This window comes from Carlito syrichta, unplaced genomic scaffold (assembly GCF_000164805.1).
Source record: "Carlito syrichta isolate Samal-C Ts95f unplaced genomic scaffold, Tarsius_syrichta-2.0.1 Scaffold301636, whole genome shotgun sequence".
Classification (NCBI taxonomy): Eukaryota; Metazoa; Chordata; class Mammalia; order Primates; family Tarsiidae; genus Carlito; species Carlito syrichta.
The window spans coordinates 591324-604777 of NW_007245732.1; the positions used below are offsets into that span (position 1 = coordinate 591324).

The 13454-nt window shown below is 38.5% G+C and overlaps 1 protein-coding gene across 1 annotated transcript in view; it reads left to right on the plus strand.

Moving 5' to 3' along the window:
- Window positions 1-13454, plus strand: part of DGKI (diacylglycerol kinase iota) — a 237482-nt gene that overhangs the window by 112163 nt on the left and 111865 nt on the right. The window lies entirely within an intron of this gene.

Here is a 13454-nt window from a genome sequence, read left to right on the forward strand (position 1 = left end):
CAAGCAATGCAGCAGAGGGAAATCATCCTGCTATGGATGCCAAGGCAGGCTCTCTTGGCTTATTCATCACTTTAGTCTCAGGTTTGCCCAACATGAGAAAAATGAAGCATTGGTGATACCCAAGTTATAATAACATCCAGAAATCCCTGAGATAAGATGAGTTACTTCCTGGTGCCCATATCACCACATGTTCTTATTCTTCATGGAGGTATGACAGAGGTACACATAGCACTTCTAGATATTATGCCATTATATTATGTCAGAGAAAGGCCCACAGGATGTGCAGTGTTGTGAGGATAAAGAGATTCATTGATGAGGTGCCACTGTTTCTAAAATCTGAAGTTGAATCAACCTATCTATTAATTCACATTGTTTATATTTTCTGTGTGCTTCTTTGAATACATAGTTCATTGTTAGGTTACCTCATGAGTCAATCAGTGTTTTGGGGACATTTTTGAAATTCTGGTCACTCTTTTAGGTCCCTGTTTGTCTGTCTGATCTATCTACCTATCTATCTATCTATCTATCTATCTATCTATCTATCTTTATCTAGATATATGAGGTAATGGGGCACAGTAGACCAGAAGTTAAAACGGTAGGTGTATTAGATATTAGGGTTCTGGGTAACTTCATAATTGTGGGGGCCAACAGTCAAGTCCAAAAAAGTCAGAGAAGATAGGGAAGACCAATGTCCAAGGAAACAGGCAAAGATGCTGACAGAATCCAGTCCTCTTTTGATGGGCAGCATGGCTGTTTCCAGGTTTTTGCTATTGTGAACAACGCTGCGATGAACATGCATGTGCAGGTATCCTTTTTATAGAGTGATTTGTGTTCTTCAGGATATATTCCCAGTAGGGGGATTGCAGGGTCAGATGGGAGGTTGGTATTTAGAGCTTTTAGGAATCGCCATACTGCTTTCCACAGAGGTTGCACTAGTTTACACTCCCACCAACAGTGTAGAAGTGTTCCCTTTTCACCACACCCTCTCCAGCAGCTGTTATTTTTTGACTTGTTTATAATTGCCATTCTGACTGGGGTTAGGTGGTATCTCAGTGTGGTTTTGATTTGCATCTCCCTGATGATTAGTGAGGTTGAACATTTCTTCATGAGTTTGTTGGTTGCTCGGATGTCTTCCTTTGTGAAGTGTCTGTTCATATCTTTTGCCCATTTTATAATGGGGTTGTTTGTTTTTTTCTTTTCAGCATGTTTGAGTTCCTTGTAGATCCAGGATGTTAAGCCTTTGTCGGATCTGGAGTTGGCAAATACTTTTTCCCAGTCTGTAGGCTGTCTCCCTGCTCTCTTGATGGTTTCTTTGGCTTTGCAGAAGCTTGTCAGTTTAATAAGGTCCCACTTGTCTATTTTCTCTCTTATGAGCTGTGGGTTTTGGGTTTTGTTCAGGAATTGGATGCCAGTTCCGATTTCCATGAGGGTATTTCCTTCATTTTCTAAGGTTCTTATGGTTTGAGGTTTTACATTTAGGTCTCTGATCCGTTTGGAATTAACCTTTGTGCATGGGGATAGATAGGGGTCCTGTTTCAATCTTCCCAGCACCATTTACTGAATAGGTTCTCCTCTCCCCAGTTGTAGGTGGTGGAGGCTTTGTCAAAGATGAGTTGGTTGAGAAATTGAGGTTTGCTTCTGGAATCTCAATTCTATTCCATTGATCTATATGCCTGTTCCTATACCAATACCAAGCTGTTTTGATGATTGTAGCTTTACAGTAAAGTTTGAAGTCTGATAATGTGATACCACCTGCTTTGTTTTGTTTGCCTGGAGATAGCCATGCTGCCCGTCAAAAGAGGACTGGATTAAAAAAATGTGGTACATATACACGATGGAATACTACACAGCCATAAAAAAGAACAAAATCATGAATTTCGCAGCAACCTGGATGGAACTAGAGTCTATAATACTGAGTGACCTCTCACAGAAACAAAGATCCAAATATCACATGTTCTCACTCATATAATGGACCTTAAACATCCAATGCAATACTATACGAAAATGACTGACCGTACTGGGAAACTATGGTGGGGGGAGGGAGATGGGATTAACAGTAGCAAATATCTGTCTGGGAACGGGGAAACACCCCATATCAACAGGGTGCCTGAATGAAACGCAATTGTATACCTAACCCTTAACTGTACCCCACAACTTCATAATAAAATTAAAAAAAAAAAAAGATGCGGACAGAAAGAAAGGAGTCTTTGTATAGAACCAAAGAGTTATGAACCCAATCCTGAAATGGTCTCCAAGTGTGGACCAGCCTAGAGTGGTAGAAGAGGCAGATAGTCAAACGTGCAGGATTGGAGTAGGAAAGCATTCCTGGGTGCTCCTTCTGAGCTCTGAATTCTGAGACTGTGATCTGGAGTGAGATTTAGAGGATGAAAATCCTGAAATCCAAGGACAGTCCCAGGGTGGGCGCAGGGACTTCTAGGATTGGGAGTTGGCAGTGAGCAAGGATTCATTTCCCTGGTAGCCCAATCACTGAACCTAACAGAGAATTCTATGTGAACTAATTCCCTCAGCTGCTTCAGCTCCCTAAATCTGGGTGTTGTTTTGCTTAGACACAATACCTTTAATTTCCCCAGCCTTCTCACTTCCCTCCTTCACTCTCCTTTTCCTTGGTAAGAAAGTCTGAGCTGGAGAGGGGGGGCAATTTCCAAAAACTTTGCATTTCTTCCTTCCATAAACAGCATGCTGCCTTTTCTAAAATAAATAAGTGGCAGACTAGCATAAATCTAATTTAACCCACAAAATGACGGACATACATATTTGCAATGGGAAGTGTAGCTACAATGTAAATCAAATTGACTTCCAGAGTCTACTAATTATAAAAAACAGTGCTTCATGCTTTTTATTGTTGTAAACTTCTGAACAAATAGCTTACAGTTCTTAAAAATAAAAAAGATAGCAGATCTCAAATAGTATTTTGCAGGTTACCTTCAGCTCTGAAGAAAGGCAGTTTTAGAGTGGGGATACATTTGAAATTTTTGACTGAAATACAATTTGAGGCTTATCTGTGACTTTCAATTATCTGTTCTATCTTTTCTGTGGCATTATCTGTCCACTATTGCCAGAGGTAATTGTGATTTGAGTTTTTACAAGAAGATGACATTTTCTGGCAAGTACTTTACTCATCATATCTTATGTGATAAAACTTCTATGTGAAGAAACTTCTTAAGTCAAATTGGGAGAAGTAACTTGGCATAAATGTAAGTCCAATAAATTCAGTAATGTCTTTGGGACCCAGAAGAGCAAAGAAACTTTCAAAAAGGGGATAAAGGAGTTATTACAAAGACTTAAAGTCCCTTCCAAATATTTGGGTTTGAAGAAAACAATATATTAATTGGAAGTAAAAGTGACTGACTGAATCGTTCTGTTTTTAATATATGGTAACGGTGCTTTCAACTTGTGGTTTTCCAGTAAAATTATTCCTTTGAGGTTCTGAAGTCACTCTAATCCATCCTTGCTCTTTTGTGTGGCTCTAACTTACAACTGACAGCAGATCATGGGAAGACTGACAGAGCTCAAACTGAGCAAAAAGGCAAAAACTAGTTCAGGTCCATATGTGATGCACACAACAAAACAGATAGGATATTTCAGGAGCATCAGCGAAATGAAATGAAATCTAGATAAAAGGGACTCTAAAAATGTACTCTGACCTATATCCCCAAAGAGCAAAGGGAGTAAATCCTCTAAGGTCATTCATTTATTGCCAACAGTCAAACTCTGAAACTAGTGTACATGTGTTACTGGGTTTGAAAAATTAGTTCCCTTTCTTGAGGATACACTAAGTGATTTATTCGGGTAGCATGTAGTTGTTTGCCTTCACTGTTTTTTTTTTTTTTTGAGTTGGAGTCTCACTCTGTCGCCCAGACTGGAGTGTAGTGGCCGCTCCCGGCCATCCATCGCAGCCTCGACCTGCTGGGCTCCGGCGATCCTTCCGCCTCAGCCATCCGAGTAGCCAGAACTACAGGCAGGCGCTACGAAGCCCAGCTGATTTTTTGATTTATTGTAGAGATGAGGTCTCGCTGCCCAGGCGGGTCTCGAACCCGCGGGCTCAGGCAATCCACTCACCTCAGCCTCCCAAAGGCGCGGGATTACAGGCTGAGCCACCGAGCCCGGCTTGCCTTCACTGTTTAGTGATATCTTGCTCATGTGTCTGGATCACTGCTCATATTAGATTACAAACTCGGATGTTTGTTGTCTAAACAAAGCTCTACTTCTGTCTGTCATACAGGGCTCACTGATCAGACAGGTTGGCAGCCCTTTGAATTGCTTTGCTTATGTATGTATGCATTTATTTATTTGTTTGTTTGTTTTTGAGTTGGAGTCTCAATCTGTTACCCAGGCTGGTGTGCAGTGGCATACTTATGGCCACCACAGCCTCTGCCTGCTGGGCTCAGGTGATCCTTCCACCTCGGCCTTCCAAGTAGCTGGAACTACATGCACATGCCACCACGTTCAGCTAATTTTTTGATTTTTTGTAGAGATAAGGTCTCGCTAATTTGTCCATGTTGGTCTTGAACCCTTGGGCTCAGGCAATTCTCTAGCCTCGGCCTACCGAAGTGCTGGGATTACAGACTTGAGCCACTACGCCCAGCCACTTTGCTAATTTTATCATAGGTAAAGATGACTATGCACTTTCAGTATTTCCTATTCTCTTCCATTTAGCCCCATCTCACCTAGGTGCAATCACCCTAAGATTATAGTGTGGAAAAAGTCTTTGCCAGTCCTTCCCTCAGTTCTTGTTGGTAAATTTCAGACTTACTTAACCATTTAGAGTCTTCCTCACTTGATATGGTTTATAAGCACTCAAGATAATGGTTATGATTCACAAGAAGAGACAGCCTATTCAACTTAAGAGGAAAAATATAAAGAGAAAGTAGTCATGTTAAAAAAAAAAAAGTCTTAGAGGCCAGGCATGGTGGCTAACCTAACACTTTGAAAGACTGATGTGGAAGGATTGCTTGTGCCCAGGAGGTTGAGGCTGTGGTGAGCCATGATCATGCCACTGCATTTAATCTGGGTGACAGAGTAAGACCCTGACTTAACATAAAAAATGTTAAGGTGAATCTATAATAATGACTGCAGAAAATCATTCTCACAAACTGAATGGCATATATAAATAAGTTCCTAATAAGGCATATAATCATATAATCTAGGCAAAGAATAATTAATTTTTGAAAGTCAGTCATATTTCTAACCCCAGAAGAGATTCATTGACATATGATGTATATATTTTTATCTAGAATAACTTGATACTGGCCAACATTTAACTCTATCCTATGTAAACTGGTTCAATTTTCCTTTTGGCACTAGCTTAGTCTGCACTTTAGAATTGCCATGGTAATTCATGTGAGTGAAAGGACTAAAACACAAACAGCAAAAGCCAGTTTGGAGTAAATTGAAAACTGATATGGTCTGTAAAGATAGGAAGGAGTTGAGTTGATGTATCAAATATAGTGTTCAACAACACTTTTTACATACATGACCTCAGTATAATGGATATTATCTGGATATACAAGGTAAACCCAAAATAAACGTGGAATTTATTTATAAAAATTGTGTATTTATTCTTACATATTTAAACTTCAGTCACCTTCAAAATACTCTCTGTTTGATGCAATACACCTATTGAGATGCTTTTTCCACTACTCAAAACAGTTTTTGCACTCATTAATTTTGATGCCTTTTAGTGCTTCTGCCATTTTTTGTTTCACCTCTTTCACATTGGCAAAATGTTTCCCTTTCAGGACTTTTTTCATCCAGGGAAATAACAAACAAACAAAAAAATCACTTGGGGTGAGATTGGGTGAATAGGGAGAGTAGGGCACAAGGGTCATGCTGTTTTTTGGTTAAAAACACTCAGCATGGTGTGGGCAGGTTTTTCATGTAAATCACCCATCATGAAATGGGCAAATGTGTCAAAAGACTCTCCAAAAAAAATTTACCAAAGCCAAATGCAGCCTCTTACAACAATGCTTGCTGGTACACTGATGCTGATGGGTACATAGAACACTCACCTAGCAGAGGAAGCCTGTATTACAAGGGGCCCACCTTCCATAAAATAATTGCAGCTTTTTGGGGTCCTTCCTCCTATATATAGAATTTAATGCATAATATCTTAATATATTGGTTAAGACTAATACTGCTGGGATTTTACTCTGATTAGATATTTAGTTAGGCATTTGCCCTAATGGAATTTCCTTGTTTAGTGATTAAGTAGAAAATGTTTATGTTTGAATCTTAGTTGCAACCTTGACAAAATATTTAATTTCTCTGAAATTAAAATCTCCCATCTTATAATGAGAATATAATTGCAAGCTCATACAGCACTGAGGGTAAATGTAATCTTGTATGTGAAACCCCTGGTGTGAAGTCTGGCACACTGGCATGCTCTCCAAAAATGATGGCTGTGATTACTGTGGCTGCTGTTGTTAGAGAGGCCCTCCCCTCACATTGCCCATCAGTCTTTGTCCCATAAAACCAGACCCAAGTGAGGGCTTGACCTCTACGTAGAGACTTTCCTGGCCTGAGGCAGCATGTTTCAAACTGCATACACCGCCATCCTCCAACTCACTTTCTCTGTTTCAAAAATAGAATTGAGAAGACTAATACTTATCACAGAAAGATTGAGAAGAAAATGTAACTAAATCATTCAATTTGCTTTTATTGTGTCTACTAGTGTAAAAATCTGCTGCAATTATGAGATACTTAAATCCATGAAGCATGTAAATACCGAATGCCTGTATTTGAGAATCTAGCCAGATTATCTGCAGATTTCCTCCCTAAGTCCTAATACATTCTCTTAGGCCCATCATCTACTATTCATCATTGAATTTTTAAATACATTTCTTATTTTGGAATAATTTTAGGTTTACACAAATGTTACAAAAATACTATAGGAAATTCCTGTATATCCCTCTGCTAGTTTCTTTCATCATTAAGCACTTCACATTACCATGGTGCATTTGTCAAATAAACCGGTATTGCTACACTACTATTAACTAAATTTTTGGACTTTCCATCCCAGGGTCCAGTTCAGGACACCACATTGCATTGAGTTGGCATATCTTCCCAGTGTCTTCTGATCTGTGACTGGTTCTCGGCCTTTTCTTTTTTTAAGACCTAGATAGTCTTGGTGGGGGAGGGGAGGAATCCTGATCAGTAGTCCTGTACGGTATCTTCGAATCTGGCTTTGTCTGTTGTTTTGCTTATAATTGGACTGGATTTACGGGTTCTTGAAAAGAATACTGCAATCTTTCTGTGGAGAACACTTCTTGTCCCATCATGTCAGGCCTTACCTGATATCCACATGGCATCCCTGGTGAAATTAACCTGATCACACTTGGTTATGGTGGTATTTTCAAGGTTCCTCCACTGTAAAGTTACTATTTTTTCCCTTCTCTCCTCTGTTTTTTAGGAGTGAATCACTAAGTCTAACCCACTAACAAAAGGAGAAGAGGAGGTAGATCACTGGATTTTTTTCTTATGGTTTCCAGTTTGCTTAGTTGACCTCATTTGAATTTGATAAATATGTCAATGTGGTAAAGCCATTCAACCATTCATATGTATATACTTTCAACAACTACATATTTGCATTAGTTATTTGCTAGATATTAGATGCTAGACATCGAAAGAGGACACCAGAACATCCAGCCATACAATGTACACATTTATTGAGTCCTTACTATGAGCAAACAGTGGTTGGAAAAAAAAAGAGAGAAAAACAGAATTAGTGCCTGATTTTCTGGAGCTTTTGTCTCATGTGATAAGGACTATGATAGGTCTTTGGAAACACTATGTACCTATTTTTCTAGCAAGCATCATTTAAATAATGAAAGGAAGAGATAAAATATATAAGCAAGAATGAGAAGCGCCAACCTCACCACTAATTGGTTGTTTGACCTTGAGTGATGCATTTGTCCTCTTCAAGCTTCAGTTTCCTTATCTGCTAAATGCAGTAGTTAAACTAGGTATTTCTTTAAGAACATATTATAAAAATGTTTATTCTTATAGAAATTACATAGGATTAAAATTTTTCCTCTGGCATATTACCTTAGTAAAGTTTTTAAAGGTCCAACATCTCTTATAATGAGTACAAGCATTAGAAAGTCATGTAAGTACATTTTGCTTCATGAGTTTGCTAAAAACAACTCATTTTTTTCCTATCGATTGCTTCATCTAAAATTGAATCTTTCCTTCTCATTTAACAATTTGACAACAGGGCTGTTTGGTAGAGATTAGGCCTCCATTTGGTGAAGGTAGGCTTTCCAATTTGAAATCTGTCTGAGGAGTAAAATGATATCAATTTGTCCTTTGAAGGGCATTGTTCTTCATTTTGCAAGTGTGTTTATGTTTATTCCTATTTTCAAGAATTGACATTTATCCAGAGTTTTGTGCTTAGTTCTTTTCTATCGTTTGGTTGTTTCTTATATTTATCATTTTATTAGAAATATAATAATAATAAATAATAATAATGGTTAACATATTGTACTATTGCTGTGAACCAGAAATATCTTAATTTTTCTACCCATACCATATAATTTAATTCTTTCAATATCTCTGTGTGATAGGGAGTTTTACATAAAAAACTCCATTTTACATATAAAATAATTGAGGCACAGAGAACTTCAAGTGTCTAAGGGGCATTTTGAATGCTTATTTAATCATTATTCTCTCTGTTTCCTCCAAGTTGTACTTATTTTCTGATGTGAGATGTTTAATGGTATAAGTAAAAGTTTACATCTTTCACAATATCAATTTCATTTTACTGTACTTCTTATGTTTAAACTGACTTGACTTTAATTTACTGTACTCTGGCTTGTTGGACAAGTTTCTAATTTTGGAGCTTCTTCCAATTCCAAATAAATCATCTGTTCATAAATTCAATAGGTATTTATTGATTGCTTAGCATATTTCTAGTTCAACTTCAATTGATAAGGGTACCGAAAGGTGCTTGCCCTTATAGAGCTTATATTCCACTGGGAGAGATGAACAAATGAATAAATAATATCTGATAGCAAAAAGTGCTATAAAGAAAAATAAAGCAGGTGAGTGGCAAAGAAGCCTATTTTTGAAAGGTTGTCAGGGAGAAACTCTCTGAAGAGGTGACATTTAGGCAGAGATCTGAAAGCAATGAGTACATGCAAATGTGGATTTCAGTGGGAAGAGTGTCCCTAGGCTAAGGAACCACAAGTGCCAAGACCAAGCATCCGTGGCATGTTTCATGAACAGCAAGGAAGTCCATGTGGCTGGAACCTGGTTAGTTGAATGGAGAGGGTTAGAAAGTGATTTTGAAAAGTCAACACATGGAGGGGACTTGGCTGTGGAAAGGGCTTGGATTTTATTCACAGTGTGATGAGAAGGTGTGGGAACTATTTGAGGAGGAGTTTAACATGCTTTGATTTATTTTGAATAAACCTAGCTGCTGACTGTCAGGTTGCATATGTGGGAATAGGACAGTAGTTAGAAAGCAAATATGATATTCCAGGTGAGAGGCCATGGGAGTGAGGTAGTAGAATAGGAGAGAAGCGTTGAACTGGATACATTGCTGGTAGGATGAGAGGATGGATTAGCTGCATTGCTGAAGAGTGCAGATCAATCTGGGATGGCCTCCAAGGTTTTGACTTTGGTAACTTGGGGCATAGAGGTAGAGAAGATGTAGTGAATTCAGCATAGGAACCCAGAAGAGGCAGATGGTGAGCTAAATAACAGCAAGAGAGCTTGCTCGCTGGAAGCCAAGAGAGGACAAATGTCTCTTGAAAGAAAGAGCCAAGGTGTCAGATGTTACAGTTAGGTTGAGTAAGATGTAGGCTAAGAATTGATTGTTGGATTTGTGTAGAGAGTGGTCATGAGTAGCTTTACAAGGGATTGTGGAGTGAAAAAGGGAAGGTGAATAGAAAAGGTTCATGAGGAAATCTGAGCAGATGAAGGATACTTGTGCAGTGTGCAACAGCATCTCTATCAACGACAGACTGCAAATACAATTGTGGTCCTAGGAGATTGTAATACCATATTTTTCTTGCAATTTTCTATGTTTAGATACCCAAGCAATTACCACTGTGTTATGGTTGTCTGTGGTATTCAGTACAATAACAGCCACACGGGTTGGTAGCCCAGGAGAACAGACTGTACATATAGTCTAGACATGTAGCAAGCCCTGGCATCTAGGGTTGTATAAGTGCAATCTATGATGTGTGCACAATGACAAAATCACCTTGATGACACATTTCTTAAAATGTATCCCTTTCATTAGGGGACACATGGCTATAATTCACCATAGATTCCTTTTAAAAGATGTTCAGTGATAAAAGGAAGGAAATAAATGGATTGGTGGCTGGGGAAGGATGCAGTAGAGTCAAAGAAGGACTTTTTTCCTGATTTGTAGGATGGATGGGATCTGGATCCCAGTGGAGGGGTATGGGTAGAGGTGGGCAGGTCCTTCCGAGCACAGAGAGGGAAGGCAGAAGATGTGTGCAGATGCAGTGAGGTTGGTGGTTTTGGTACTGGAGGTGGGGGAGCAGAAGTTCTACTTTGATTGCTTCTATTTTCTCAGTGAACTAAGAAGCAAGCCTACTGGCTGAAAGTAGGGAGAGGGAAAAAATCAGTGTTCTGGAAAAGAAGACAAAGTTTGAAATAGTCGATTTGAGGAGCGAGACAAGGAGGGATCTGGTCAGAATTTCAAAGGATTTCAATGCCAGGGGAATACTGGACTGAGATGTGATCTTATTGTTAATATAAATTTCTTTGTTATTTAATTCTCTATCAGCCAAAGCCCTGTTTTTTTCATTAGAAATAAGATGTGCTCCAGAGCTGTGCTGTATTAGAAGTTAATAATGTGGGGTGTAAGACAGGAAAATGAACCTGAAGCATGGATGATGACATTCAATCTTTCCTTCACTGTTAAAACTTAGTCTTGGTGATGAGTGTAACCAATTGCAGCTACATCCTTAAGTCTCTGCCCCCTAAAATATTTTTCCTTTTTGTTGGTTTATTTTATGTAACATACACACTCAAAATAACGGGCAATTCTTACTGCTTATAAACAGTCTAGTCCGTTTGGTTATCTTACCAGGTTGACAGCTCTGGAATATAAGCTCAAATGGTAGTTAGGATTCTCTTTGAAGACTTCCTTCTAAGATTCTTGAATAAAAGGATTGCTTTTCCTGTATCTTGTTAATGTGTGAATGGTGCAATGTCAGCCACTGCAGAATTGTGACCATCATATTCAATAATACATTATAATACCTGCTATCTGCATGCTGCTGACATGGTTTACCTGAGGGCTGTTGTGTACACTGGCCACAGGCGTTATCACAGGGACACTTAGAAAGATTGTCTCATGTGGGGTTACATTGCTGTGACAGGATTTTAATAAAAAATTTTATCTTTTCTCTTTCAATCCAGGATGCTTTCTAGTCATAACCTACTTCTTTGTAAAGACATAGTTATGCTCTTATGAAAACATGTTATTTAAAAGAATTTGGGGTCATAGTTCGTGTCATTGGTGGGGTTTCCTGGGAAACTGACTCTGAGACTGAATTTTGTGTGCAAGAGTTTTATTGGGGATTTCTCAGGAAGGAACCACACCCATGCAGAATGAGGAGAGTAAAATGGAAACCTAAAATGTGCATGCTGACCTTTTCATAAGAGTTCTTTGTGACATGAACTGTTGCTAAGCCAAATAGTCTCCATTTCAAATTTGAGTAATTAAAAGTGGAAACCTAAATCCAAGACAATCTGAATTTTAGGCTGTCCTTTTCAACCTAACACTATGCAGAGAGAACTTCAGTTTAATTCTTAACAGAATGTATATTTCTTATATAGTCATCCATTTTACTGGTAATGATATTTCACTGAACGGCACCAAGAACAGAAGTGTAAGCTAGTCTGAAAATAACCTCTTTGTATATTGACTCAGAACCATAATTGTATGCACTAGTTACATGGATAAGAGCTGTAGGCCTTTCCTAGTTTATACTACAAAGAGAACTAATGGAGAACATTCTTTCTTAATACCTAGTGGATTTCCTGAATTGATGGTTTACTGCCACTCTCCTGGAGTCATCTGTGAGCAGAATTAGAGATGTCCCTAGTCTGTCAGATGCTAGGAATGCATTTCTTTGAGACTGTCCTATTGAAATAGGCATGTGACAGCTGTCCATGAGTAAAGTGCTTATTATTTTTGCTTCCAGAAAGAGATTTGGGACTCCCTCAGTTGATTTTAGAAAATCTTTCTGTCGCTAATTCTCCACATGTATCCTTTCAACTCAGAAATTCAGGGCTATGTGACTGAATGTGTCCCCAATATCTATTTGTTGGTGACCTTGCTCATTATGATACAGTGTAATAGGCAGCATGATGTAGAAATTGTGAAGGAGATTTGGACCAGCATCTCCAATCCTTTCAAGTATTTGTGTACAGTAATTAATCTTTGATTTTTGACATTTAATATGTCATCTTGACTTTCAGATTTATTTGGCTGGACTGGCCACATAGCCAAGATTCCAGTGTCACAGTCAAGTATTTTTAATATCCCTCTCAAATATTTGAGTGCTGGCAGTATATTATCAGTAGTGGTCCTTCCCTTAATAATTTTATAAATATGTATTTACTGATGGATATACTTGGATAAAAAATTACACGATTTCCCAATACCCGCTGTCAAGTGCATGCTAGAGCCCCACAGTTAAATGCTTCTATTACATTTAACACTGAAAATAAGCCCAAGAAATTACATAAATCATTTTATTGTACTAGAATTTCATTGCATGTGACATTTGAAACCTTCTTTGAAATGGAATTCCCTCCATCAAAAGTAGATGTTTGCATCATTGCAGGTAAGCTTTCCTATTAAGTTGGAAAAGTTTGACATTTCACAGCACTGTTTAATCTAGACTTGTGGTTCCTACCATATATCAGAAGAAAGAGGTATCTGGGCCTTCTGCCCATAGTTTCTCTTGGATTACCACTGGTATTACATGAACCACAGTCATCAGAAGTAGGCAGAAGTAAGACTCAGGCAGTACTAAGCAGTGCCATGATAAATTGCCTTCTCTATCTGGCTTCTTTAATCTTTGTCCAGATCTCCTTTTTTCTTTGGATTTTTCTTTCTCACTTCTAATTTTCCATTTATCCTGTCCTGTGTGCTGATGATTTGAAAAGAGAAAATGAAAAAGATCTGTTACTAAGTCTTGAGGGGTTGTGGTCTGGGCCTTGATGGACGTCTGGGGAGTTACTGTCTTTCCTTCCCTGCTCCTTCCTCTGCTCTTTGTTCTCCAGCCTTCAGAATATCCCTTTCCCAATTCTACCTGCAACGTATTCTAACTCAGAAACCATTTCTGGTATTTTAGATGCTATCAAACTACCTTTGAGGCATTGATGAGTGGTCCCAGGCCTCCAGCGTTACAATGTTCACCTGATTTTATATTATTTTCAGTCTCTCT